General features: G+C 48.0%; 1 protein-coding gene and 1 long non-coding RNA gene across 5 annotated transcripts in view; one reads left to right on the plus strand and one right to left on the minus strand.

The window, feature by feature from the left end:
* Positions 1-9,281, minus strand: part of KIAA0040 (KIAA0040 ortholog) — a 33,339-nt gene extending 24,058 nt beyond the window's left edge. The window contains exon 1 of one of the 2 annotated variants that reach the window (XM_017655713.3): positions 8,788-9,281. The gene's annotated coding sequence lies outside the window, so the exon portion shown is untranslated. The remainder of the gene's footprint in view (positions 1-8,787) is intronic. The other variant, XM_017655711.3, reaches the window with a different exon arrangement.
* LOC108394276 (uncharacterized) overlaps positions 4,220-11,662 on the plus strand; it is a 29,015-nt gene continuing 21,572 nt past the window's right edge. For all 3 annotated transcript variants that reach the window (XR_005060083.2, XR_012122796.1, XR_012122797.1), the window contains exons 1-2: positions 4,220-8,706; positions 11,375-11,571. This is a non-coding gene — a long non-coding RNA (uncharacterized lncRNA). The remainder of the gene's footprint in view (positions 8,707-11,374; positions 11,572-11,662) is intronic.

The raw sequence follows: 11,662 nt of genomic DNA on the forward strand, positions 1-11,662 counted from the left end.
TATCTGTGCAAGCTTAGCACAGGCCTCTGCAGGGCCAGCTCTTGGGTGGTATAACAGGGTAAGGGGCCAGCAGGTTGAGGGGTCCACAACTGGGGCCTGTGTAGAACAAGAAGGCCTTGCAGTGGGTCAGACTTTCACAGTTGGGGCTGGTGCCAAACGCAGCAGCTTGTAGCCAAGGCAAGTTGGCTGGAGCTTGAGAGCCAGCCGACCAGGGATGAAGCAGGTGTCAGGCACAGGGAGTGGTAGCACGGTCTAGAGCCTGCGTGGTGGGGAAAGGGATGGTGGTGCTGGCAAGCATTCAGGACAGGCTCTAATCCCAAGGAAGAGGTTATTTCTCACGGGGCAGGATTTGCAGCTAGGTGCTCACCAGCTCCTAGGTGGCAGGTGGTGGGCTCTGAAGGTGCGATCTGTGCCTGTTGTTCATTTTTGGTTTTTAAATTCCCCATGGCCTTTAGCATAGTGTCAGGCACACACAATGATGTTTAAGGAATGTGTATGGGAAAAATGCAGCCAGAGTCACTTTGGGGCAGCTTTTGCCTTCTAATGCAAGGGCTCCAGACCTCATGAGTGTTTCTCCAATCCTCCTTTGGTAGACAGGATTTGAACATGGCTTCCTGGAGGCGAGGGATGGCAGCCAGACCTCACTGGTGCTCCCTGGACAGTGGAGGGAGAGTTACCATTTGGGGAGGGTCTAGACCTTCCATGAAGCTACTGCTTCTTGTGCCGACTGGCAGGGATGAGCAGCCTTAGATAAGGCACAGCCACCAGCTAGGAGTCTTTGAAGCAATGATACAACCTTGAGAAGAATGGAGAAATTTCATTTTTGGAAGCTGCTTTACTCAGTCTTTTTATTCTCCCTTGGGATCCTGTGCGACCCCACAGTCTCTCTCCAGGGCTTAGGAAGACTCCTCCCAATGCTCTTTGAACAGTCTCCCATCCATCTCCCCAGGCTTCTTCCCCTCTTGTCTTCTCATGCACATGGAGCCTGTTCAGATGGGAGAGAGTAACAAAAGCCATTCTAGGCCTTTTCTCATCCCCTCCCCTGACCCCTGGGCCACATCTGGTCTGAGAGAGACTATGAGCTGAAGTATAGGTCCCAGGTGTAGAGTTGTGTAACAGTGTGACAGGCACTGTATCTTCTGCCTGCAGAAGCAAATGTTTAGTAACCTGTGTTTAATGAGCAGCTATTAGGTGCCAGATGCCATGCACTGGGGTAGAATGATGAAGTGGTGGCCGAAGGGTGACTGGGGGAGAGTCAGACCTTACCAAGATTCACAAAGGTTTATAAGTAACATAACATATTTAACTGAGATTTCCTCTTCTCTGGGAAGTCTGTTGCCCAGAGCTGGGTAAGGGCTCTTGCTCTGGGTCCCTTGGCTCCCTGTCATGACACATCTCCTAGCATTGATTACATTGCTTTATAATTATCTCTTGGTCTAGCCATCTGCAAAACAGAGCATGAGCGCCTGAGAAATAGAACAGCTTTGTATTGATCAGTGGAAGCAGTTGCAGAGTTTCTTTGTAGGAGAGGCGTATGGATAATACTCTGGGGCCAGGGGAAGAGCAGCTAGTCTTGGTAGATACCTTGGTTTCCTTATCTATAAAATAAAATAGGGATAATAGTTGAGCTGTCATGACAGTTAAATGAGAGGACAAGGGGCTCTTGAGCATCTCTAGGACAAGGGGCAGCTTTCATCTCTCTCAAAGCACAAAATCAAAGGCAACAAACAAGAGACTAGGCCCAGGGAAGCATGCCCTTTAGTATGCCTATTATTCCCAAGAAAGGAAAGTGAATTTAAAAGTATATTGATAAAAATGTGGAAGAAGGAAAGCAGGTGAGTGGTTCCTCAGACAGTTAAATCCAGAATTACCATAGGAGCCAGCAATTTCACAATCTAGGCACATACCCCACACAACTGAAAACAGGTACTCAGACAAATCCTTGTACACACATGTTCACAACAGCCAAAAGGTGGGAACAGCCCAAATGTCTATCAATAGATGAACAGATAGTGTACATACATACAATGGAATATTCTCTCATGAAAATGCATGAAGCATCAATACATGCTACACCATGGATGAGCCTTGAAAACATGCTAAGTGAAAGAAGCCAGACCCAAAAGGTCACATATTATATGATTCCAATTATGTGACACTGTCCAGAATACATGAATCTGTAGACACTGGATGCAGTTTAGCAGTGGCCAGGGGCTGGGGAGAGGAAGTAATAGGGAACTGCTTAATGGCTATGGGCTTATTTTGGAACAATGAAAGTGTTTTGAAACTAGACAGAGGTGGTAGTTGCACAATGTCAGGAATGTACTAAATGCCACTGAATTTTTCTCTTTAAAACGGTTTTTATGTAATAAGAGGTTTACCTCAATTTAAAAAATGTGGGAGGAGATAATACAAATCTCTTGAAAGCTAATAGATGATAAATGGAAAAGAATGGTCTAGTTCCCATTATTGTTTAAGTAGTATAAAAAATCATCAATTATTCTTCTAGTGTGCATCTATTTATTTACTCCAATATCAAATGTTGAGTGACCACATACCTCAGTGGTCTAAATATTCCTTATTAAAGGAATAATACTTCTTAAGCCACTGAAACTGATTCCTTGAAAATGTGTCAGAAGCACCAGACCTTCTTCCTCATGTGGCACATGGTCTGTTACTGTGTCCCCTTCCCTTGTCCCAGACAGGGTGGGGAAAATGCAGTGCCTGTCTGGAAGTGAGACAGTCTTTCCACGGCCAGCTGTGGAGTCTGTGCCATCTGCCCACTGAAAACCCAGTAAGGGTCAGCTCTTCCCTCAGAGGGATCAATAATGTCCTTGTGCTAAATTATGAAGATGACAACAGCTAGAAGTCAGCAAGTACCCCAGGCACGGGGCACATCACTGCCTTTTTTTTTGGAAACAGAGGCTTTGGGCCAAACAGCCCACGAGGCAGGAACTCAGGTTCTAATTTGGAAACCAGGAGAGCTCTGAGTAGGTCATGTCCAGGTGGTGCAGAGTGCAAATATGCTTCCCTCTCCCATGGAGGTTTCACTATGGAATGGGGCGGGTCATCCACTGAATTAGCCAGAGGTTTCCATCTAGACCCCTGCACTGCTGCGCTGGCAACTGCTGCTCAGCAGATTGTACCTTGGGCCAGAGGGAGAGTTTCAGGTTGGGAGTGGATGGTAGACAGAGAGAAGGGAAGGTGGAAGCTCAGCCATTTACAAGAAAGGGGCTTGATAGATCAGCTGAGTCTGCAGGGCACCTTAAGAATGATGTGTTCTCTCTCAGCTTTGCCACTTCTCCCTAGCATAATGTTGACTAAACAGCTGCAACATGCCCATAAAGCAACCTGCAGGGTGAGGGCCACCTGGCTGTTATTTTTTATGCCTCAAATTCTTGGCAGTGCCATGCAAGGAATAGCTATTGACAGCCTAGCATGCACGCCCAAAACGCATGGGAGCCACCAAGCTTGGATGAGCACTTGTTTATTCTGGGTCCCTAAACACTGAGAAGATGGCTGTGACCTCAGAGTTAGTTTCTGGGAGATTTCAGGCCAGTGTGCATGAGTGTCTGGAAACTCTGGGCTATGGCCAGGGCTCTTACAGCAGCGGGGCTTTTGAACGCTGCCGGTATTTTGTCCCATTGGTGGAGCTGCATAGGAATCTAAGATTAGAAACCACAAGCAGAAGGACACAGACTCAGGATCTCACTCAGGCTGGGGAGGGAAAAGCAAGCTTGCTTTTGTGGCCTTGACTTGCATTGTACCCTTCTCTTCTCTTACGTATGGTGGCCATGGTGGTAACATGTCGTTTAGGTTAAGACACACCATGTCCTCTGTGTGCCATTCTGTTTCCATAATACTATGCTAATGGAATGTTCCAGTTTCCACTGCTTCTTTCTCTGCCTGCAACCCCCAGCCTCTGCACCTATCTCTAAACCTGTGTACCACCAACTGTCCCTTCCCAGGACATTTTTAAAATTAGAAAATGCAAAAAATAAAAAAAATTTTTAATTAAAAATATTTTAAAATAAATTTCCTTTTCTTCTCCTTTTAAAAATAAATTAAAAAAACTAGAAGTACTGTATCATACAACTGTCTTTGTTGACACTGTTTTTCCCTCTGTTATGACAATTTTATGACTCACTTGGAAAACTGAAGAAATCTTGGGTAGATATTCCTTAAGCCTCTCCACCTTGAAATTAGGGCTGTTCTGGAGGAGAATAAAAGTCAACTGAAAACCATACTAACAGGAAGAAGTTATCGGTAGTAAAGAGCAGGGGCAGGTCTGCAAAGGGGAGACTGCAAAAGGGCAAAATCTACAAACACAATCTTTAATTTTGACCAGGAAATACAGCAATGATTGGGTTTTCTTCCATTTCTTAGCAGGAGATTCCACAGAGCAGCTTGCTTACAATCGTGGGAGGAAGTCTCTTCCCAGCAACTGGAATTCGGTTTGGACCCTGCTGCAGCCCCTGGGGGATTGCCCTGGGAAAGGAATCCTGTGTTTGGAACTCAGCTGCCCTTCCCAGGTCCCCACTAAAGGTCCAGCCATGTCCCCAGGTGGTGCTCTGTTCAGATGGCTCACCCCGATGTGGGCGAAAAGTCAGAAATCTGAGCTGGGCTGTGGCCCTGGGTACTGCCTTTCAAAAAATCTGCTGTAGGTTTTCCTTTTGCTGCTTGGACAGAGATAAAGTCTATCTAAAAGGCACTCAAGGCTGTTGTTTCCCTTCTGCAGAGGTTTTTGGGGATTCTTGAGAAAGGAGTAAGGACTGAGGCTGAGGTAACAGAAAGGATGGGTGTGGCCTGGGGCTTGCCTGAAAGGATGAGATCAACCTGCATGTCTCCAAGACAGCCTCCTGGTTTACCCCAGAGGCCACTTGGGGACGATTCAGCCTCCAAGTGCAGTCTTTTCATTTTACCTCTGCCAGCATTTGGGGGGCTGTGTGTGAGGTACAGAAGTTCCAGGTGATAGAAACCCAGGAGAGAAACGCCTGTGTCTGCTATTCCTTAACTGAGAGACAGAGCTTGGATTCTGGTCCCTCTTCAAGCGGCTGCTGACCTGGTACACACTTGTCTCCCTGAACCAGAGTTTGCTCATCTGTGAAGTGAAGGGGCGGGGCTGACTCATCTCTACAGTGTTTTTCCATTTCGAGGTCTGTGGGTCTGTGGTTACTTCCTTTTCCTCATCAACAGCCAGCCCCTATCAGAAGTATGTTTACTTGAAAGTTTTGATGTTGGCATAAAATTCTAGCTTCACTATGTTAGGCTTTCCTGGTTGCAGCAGACAAAAACCACAGATACATCCAAGACGCCAAATGACGCTCAGATTCAGGGCCATGGCTGGTGTAACTAGCACCTTGGTTAGTGTGAGAAGAAAAAGTGCCTTCCCTGGGTGGACTCAGCTGCAAGTCAGGTGGGTCCATGTTCTAGAAGGTGGCATACCAGCTGTTTTCAGCCCAGTGAGCTCTCAGGAGTCCTTGTGCAGTGCACAACCTGTACGAGCATCCGCAGAGTGCTCACTTCTTTGGGCTCTGACTCCTTACTGAAGGTAAGGAGTAAAAAGTGGCCAGAACAGATGCATACCATTGATATGACAGAAGGAGACTTTTATAATTACTGCCTTAAAATATTTCGTACAGTTAAAAAGCTGCAAGTCTGGGCCTAAGATGCTGCCCAGATCCTACACTCACACAGTCCATCTGATTTGGAAGCATCAAGGGGCAAGATTCGTAATAATAATAAAATTCCTTCATTTTTATAGAACCTTACAATTTAGTAGCACATTAAATGTACTTTCCTTTTCGATTTGCTTCTGATTCTAACCATTGCCCTGATGAGTAATAATTATCCTCATTTTAAATGCAAAGGAAATGAAGCTGAGAGATTCAAAGACTTGCTCAAGGTCACCTAATAAGTGGTGAAGGCAAGAACTGAACCCATGTCTGTTTAGCTCCAAGTTCAAGATTTTTCTCTTCCACACCAGGTCCCATAAGATCCTGATTTGGGCAGTGGCAGCCAGACCTATAGAACTATTCTTTGAGGGTTTAGAATTAGTCTGAGAAAGCCATCCTTCTTGTATTAACTATAGAAGGGCTCTCCATGCAGCTGTAGTAACGAGGCTTAGAATACAAGTTCTGGAGAGGTCTTGGCAGATCTTACAGTCAAGTCAAAGTATTTATTTCTCACATGGGGAAATGATACCTGGAGATTCGCTTGTTTGGTTAAATGCACCTATACTATCTGTGTGCCATTAACCCAGGACTCTCCAACATTTTAGATTTCACTCTGCAAGGCATCCTAGGAAAGCCTTGGGAGTCTAGAGAGGGTCACCTGGAAGTCACCATATAATACAAACATAATATCTGTAGGCCACTACTGATGAATCCAAGACTCTTCAGTGTCATTGTGGTCTTCCCGACTGTGAGCACAGGCCTTTTAGCAGTGTCTCGTCACTGCTTTTATTTACAGCATCTGGGATAGTTAAACTGGAGCAGCTTCCATCTCTCCCCAGGCCCCAGACCCAAATACCCACTTCCTATCACATATCTCCGCCTGGACATCCCCTGGGCATAGCCAACTGAAATGTGTGTAAAGTGTCCACTGCCTTCTCCTACCACAAATCTGCCACCTAAGCCCACCCCTCCCTAGTTCATGTGATTTCCATGTGTGTCACCATGCATGCTCCCATGTCCAACTTAACACCTTATACTCACCCTCTGTTCCGTGCATTCCTCCTTTACCACATTCACCAGATTACCAGGTTAATTCTGACTCCACTTCCTAAACTCCACTAAGATCCATTCCCTGTCCTCAGTGTCTGCTGCCATTATTTTAGCTGCGGTCTTCCTTATCTCTGCTTCCTGTCTCTCCAAGCCAGCCTCCATTTGGCCTTTAGTTCTCTCTCCAAACAAAAATCTGACCATACCCTTTTCCTGTTTAAAAACCAAAATGACGTCTTTCTGCTACAGAAAGAGCTAACTGTTCTTAGTATAGTAGCATGGTCCCTATTACTAGCAGTTCCCCCCAACCTGCCCTGGACTTTGCATATACTTTCCTCTGCCTGAAAAACCCTTTTCCTGGGAATAATTTCAACACCCTGCTCATTGATCACTTCTGCAGTGTTGACTTTCCAGGTAATTCCTGGGGGAGATTATCCCTCCCTCCTTTGGATCATTTCAGGGGCCTGCAACCACTGCTCTTATCATGTGTATTATTCTGTTTCTGTATCTGTCTCATTTACACCAGATTTTGGTTCTTCAAAAGCAGAAGCTGTCTCATCGTCTTTAGACTTCAAGGTCCTGGCATACTGTCTGGCCCACAGTAGGTACAGGTAACTGTCAAATGAATGGATGGGATGGATGTACATCTCTGATGAAATAAGAAGCTTAGCTTGTTAAGTCTTCATTATTCTCTTGGTTTTAATCTTTAGGGAAAAGGGCAGAAGTCATCCCCTTTATTCCACAGTCAAAATACTGACAAATTTGGGAGGCTGGAGAAACATCTATTTCTTTCCTAAAAATTGTATCTGGGGTGGGGATGAGGAGCCAGAATTTCAGAGAAAATGAAGAACTTGGTCAGATTTTCCAGCACAGCTGCCTGCATCACCCAGTACTGAGCAGGGAAGGCACAGCAGCCTAGGAGGTTGACCCTGGCTAAGGCTAATATCCTTGCTGAATTCTTTCGGTGGACCTTACAAACCATTTGTAAAATGCTGAATCCTTTCGGTGGACCTTACAAACCATTTGTAAAATGGTTAGGAGCACGATGCATCCATGCTACTTTTGGGTCCTGCTCCTTCTAACTCATGGCCCTCCCACTATCCAACACGACTTCAGAAAGAGGGGTCTTAAAACTAGCTTTGGATTCTTATAAACTTTAGCTGATTGAAGGAAATGCAACAGCTTTGGAAGGAAGGTGCTTCTGAGATGCTCGAGTGCCCTGTCCACACTCCCCAGCCCCCTAGTTGTACGGAATCCGTGGAGCAGTCTGCAAGGTAGCTAAGGTGCTGGCTGCCAGCATTCCCTGGGAAATTCGAGCTGTGCTTGTCTGTTTTGGTTTCCCTTTCAGTTAGGCAGGCCTGGTGTTCCCACCAGCTAATGTCTATAGTTTATTTAACTATTATTTCATACGTTTTCCTGTGAAGCTCTTCGAAATACTAGAGAAAACAGTTCTTCTATGTCCTCCATGCTACCTTCATGGGATGGGTGGGGAGCTGAGAGGGGGACTGTTTATAGAGAGGCAAAGAAACTGGGAAGCAATCTGTGTCACCGAAAACCGCCTGGAGGCTCAGGGAATACCAGACAGGTTCCCATTCCCGCCCTGGCTCCAGGCCATATTTTCGTTTCCGCCAGTTTCTTAGCCTCATTGAAAATTTGGCTTCACTTAGAATAATTTAGAAACATATAAGCCTGGGACGGTTTTCGGAGGGTTTCAGGCCTTGACTTTTACAGTAGTAAACAAAAATGTCCCTCTGTCTCTTCAGACCGCTGCTACCCGCAGCCGTTTTCGACTGGGTGGGAGGGCTCCGCCGAGTCCCCGGGACCCCGCGGGGACGCGGCCCCCAGCAGAGGTAAGGCTGCGGAGAATCCTCGCACGGAAGGGAAACAGACTAGGACTGAAGTTGCAGAGGGGCAGGAGGCTTCCGAGAAACGGTCCTTCATCTCAGCGACCCCCGGGGCTGGTCCCTCCCTGCCGAAGGAAGAAGTGAGTGGCAAGTCCCCCTCCAAACCCAAGGCAGCTTAACATGATCAAACACACCCAACCACGAGCCGCCTCGAGACCCACCTTTCGGTCCTCCGGAGGGGCTTCCTGCAGGCGCGGGGCCCGGGGAGTCCCGGGGCGGCGGGGCGGTCAGCGATCCCGGCCGGGCCGAGGGCAGGGTCAGCGGGGTCCGCGTCGCGCCGCCCGAGCGGGCAAGGGCGCCCTCTGCGTTCCTGGCACGCCCGCCGGCCGGCGCCTCACATTTTGGAGGTTTCACTCCAACTCCGTCCTGCCCCTGATGTCAGAGGCACAACTTCCTGAATGAGACTCACTCGCTGGGCTGGGCTGGGCCCAAGCTTCCAGGGCGGCCCGCCGACCAGGTGCCCTTGGCCGTGGGCGCACACGCCCCGCGCGCCCCCCGCCCCGTCGCCCCGGGTCCCAGCCCCGCCCCTGCGCGGGGTGCCCCTCAGTCCCTGAGCGCGCCGCCCTCAGGACGCGGCCTCTCCTGCGGAAGGAGCAGTCCGCCTTCGCTCTTCCAGACGCACCAGAGCCCCTAGCGACGTGAGACTAAGTTCTGGGGAGGAGGGTCCCCGGCTTCAATGAATACAGCCCCGAGCAGCCTTCTTGAAAAAGGGGGGTGGGAGGCGTGGGAGAGGGAGGCCACGGGCAGGTGGGGTGAAGCTCCAACGCCTTATCTGCACAAACAGAAACCACCGGTTCTCCTAGTGCACGGCTGCGTGTTCAGGGGTGCACCCAACACCGCCTAGTCCAGGTGCCACTGGCAGTAGGGAAGCTGCCCCAGATGGGGCTGCCAGAAGCAGAGACGGAGGGGAAAACTGCCTTCAGAAAGTCTTCAGAGATTTTCCCCCTGGCACCCTCTGTTATTTGCTCTCTGTTCACATTTTCCTCAGACCTTCATGGATCCCATTTCAAGCCCCTGGAGAGCTAGAAAATTTAAAGGCCTGCGCCAATGTGGAAAGCGGGATTCCAGACACATAGCCTCTGATGACCCAGGGCTGGGGGCTTGTTCAGTGTCTCCAGTGTTACTGTGGAAGGGAAGTGGGGTGAAACCAGGACCTGGCCGTGGAGGGGGTCTCCTCAGAGTCATGTGGGGAGGTCTCTCCATCATACAGACCTGTGATACTGCCTTCTTGACCATTTGCCAGATGCCAGTGCTGAGCTGGGTCTTGCCTTCCACCTACTGTGCTTGAGCGTTGGTGTCCTTTGGCCTCTGTGTGTGGGCGTTAAAGTGACTGGTGCAGCCAACTTTTTCAACTGGGAAACAAGAGATGCCCTTCCACGGGTGCAGGAGAAACTAAATGACTCTGAGCTGAAAGGCCAAAGAAAAAACCTAGCCTTCCGGTCAGAAATGCCAAAGATGATGGCATTTATGAAAACGAGGAGAAAAAAAAGGTTTTTTTCAGTGGAAGATGATTAGATGAGACCCCCTTCCCAGAAATCCAGGTGGAGTGGACTCAGTCTGGATTTGAACAAGAAGGGGGATGGTGGGTTCCAGGATCAGGTAGGCTAACATGGAGTCAGGTAGAGTCCGCAGAGATGGGAAGATTGGGCTTGAAAGACTCCTTGGAAGTGTCCACACCGAGGGCCTTCCCCCAGTAGATGTGTTTACCAAGCTAGGAAGAGCTCAATCTGTAGTCACACTTGCAGCCTATCACTGACTACCTAGGTAGGGTGGGTTCCTCTAGCACTCTAGCAGCTTAAAGCCGGCATACAGAGTCAAAGAGAGCATTGAGGAATATAGGCATCAGGGCTGGCAATGAGGCCTCTAATGCTGGCCTAAGGTTTTGGAAATGAACATTTCCTTCCATGTTGAGGAAGAACACCAGACACTGTATCAGGAGTTTCCAATATTATTCAGTCTCTCACAATGCATTGCCACATGTAGTATTATCCTCATGTAACAGATGAGTACACTGAGACGCAGAGAAAGTAAGTAACTTCCTCAAAGTCACAGAACTAATAAATGGTGGGGCCCAGATTTGAGTCCAAGTGTTTTGTCCCTTCCCCTCCCCTTAGGCATTGTTTACCTACAATGTCTTCAAGGAGAGGAGGTGGTCACCTCCTGTGGAGGTGCTCCTCTCTTGAGCAGGGTCCATGTTCAGGCCTGGAATGAGGCCTGTTAAGGGGAGGCTATACAAAATACTTCCCTGGAAATCTAGAACCTTCCAGGTTGTGGCCCAAGAGATATGTATTAAGGTTGCTTTTAAGAGAAAACAGGAAGAAACGGAACAAGAAACTGAGCAATTGACTTGAGCGAGGCTATCAGTGGTAGGAAAACAGACCTATTCTTAAGGTGGTTTGTCTGTGGTGTGTCATGTCATAAAAGAGGAAAGTTAACAGCTTCTGTGGTGGGGAAATTGGTGACTCACGTGCGAGCAAGGTGTGGACTTGTTCGTGCTGTATGGCCAAGACTGCAAAGTCTGGTGAGGGACTGACACTATTAGGAAAATTATGGAGGAAGACAAGGGGTGAGCACCTGGCCAGAATGTTCTCACTCTGGGTGGGGGATGCATCTCTTAGGAAAAAGCAAGTTAGAATACTCACCTACTATTTTATTCTCCTGGCAGTGAAATCCCAACTCATGAATGGGTCCAGGCAACCGTGGTGCTGTTACATTTTGCTTCATCCTCATTATTTTTCATGCTTTCAGTAAAGATATTTGAAGATAGTCAAGAGGTTAGTTGGCTCTAGATGGAGTGAAATGCAGCATTAACATCTAATTAAGAAAAAAAAAAGAAGCCCAAATAAGCAGATCGGTGAACAGAGACTGAAAATTTGAGTGGCCACCTCCTACAAACTTCAGCACCTGCTCAACTCAGTTTCACATCAGTGAGATGGGGATAAAAGGTATTTCTTCCCTCTCAGATGGTTGCAAAAAGCACTGGGTATTCCATATAGCCTGCTGTGAAAACAAGGACTGACTACACTGGTGTTTCTT

The sequence above is a fragment of the Manis javanica genome, chromosome 11 (genome assembly GCF_040802235.1).
Source record: "Manis javanica isolate MJ-LG chromosome 11, MJ_LKY, whole genome shotgun sequence".
Classification (NCBI taxonomy): Eukaryota; Metazoa; Chordata; class Mammalia; order Pholidota; family Manidae; genus Manis; species Manis javanica.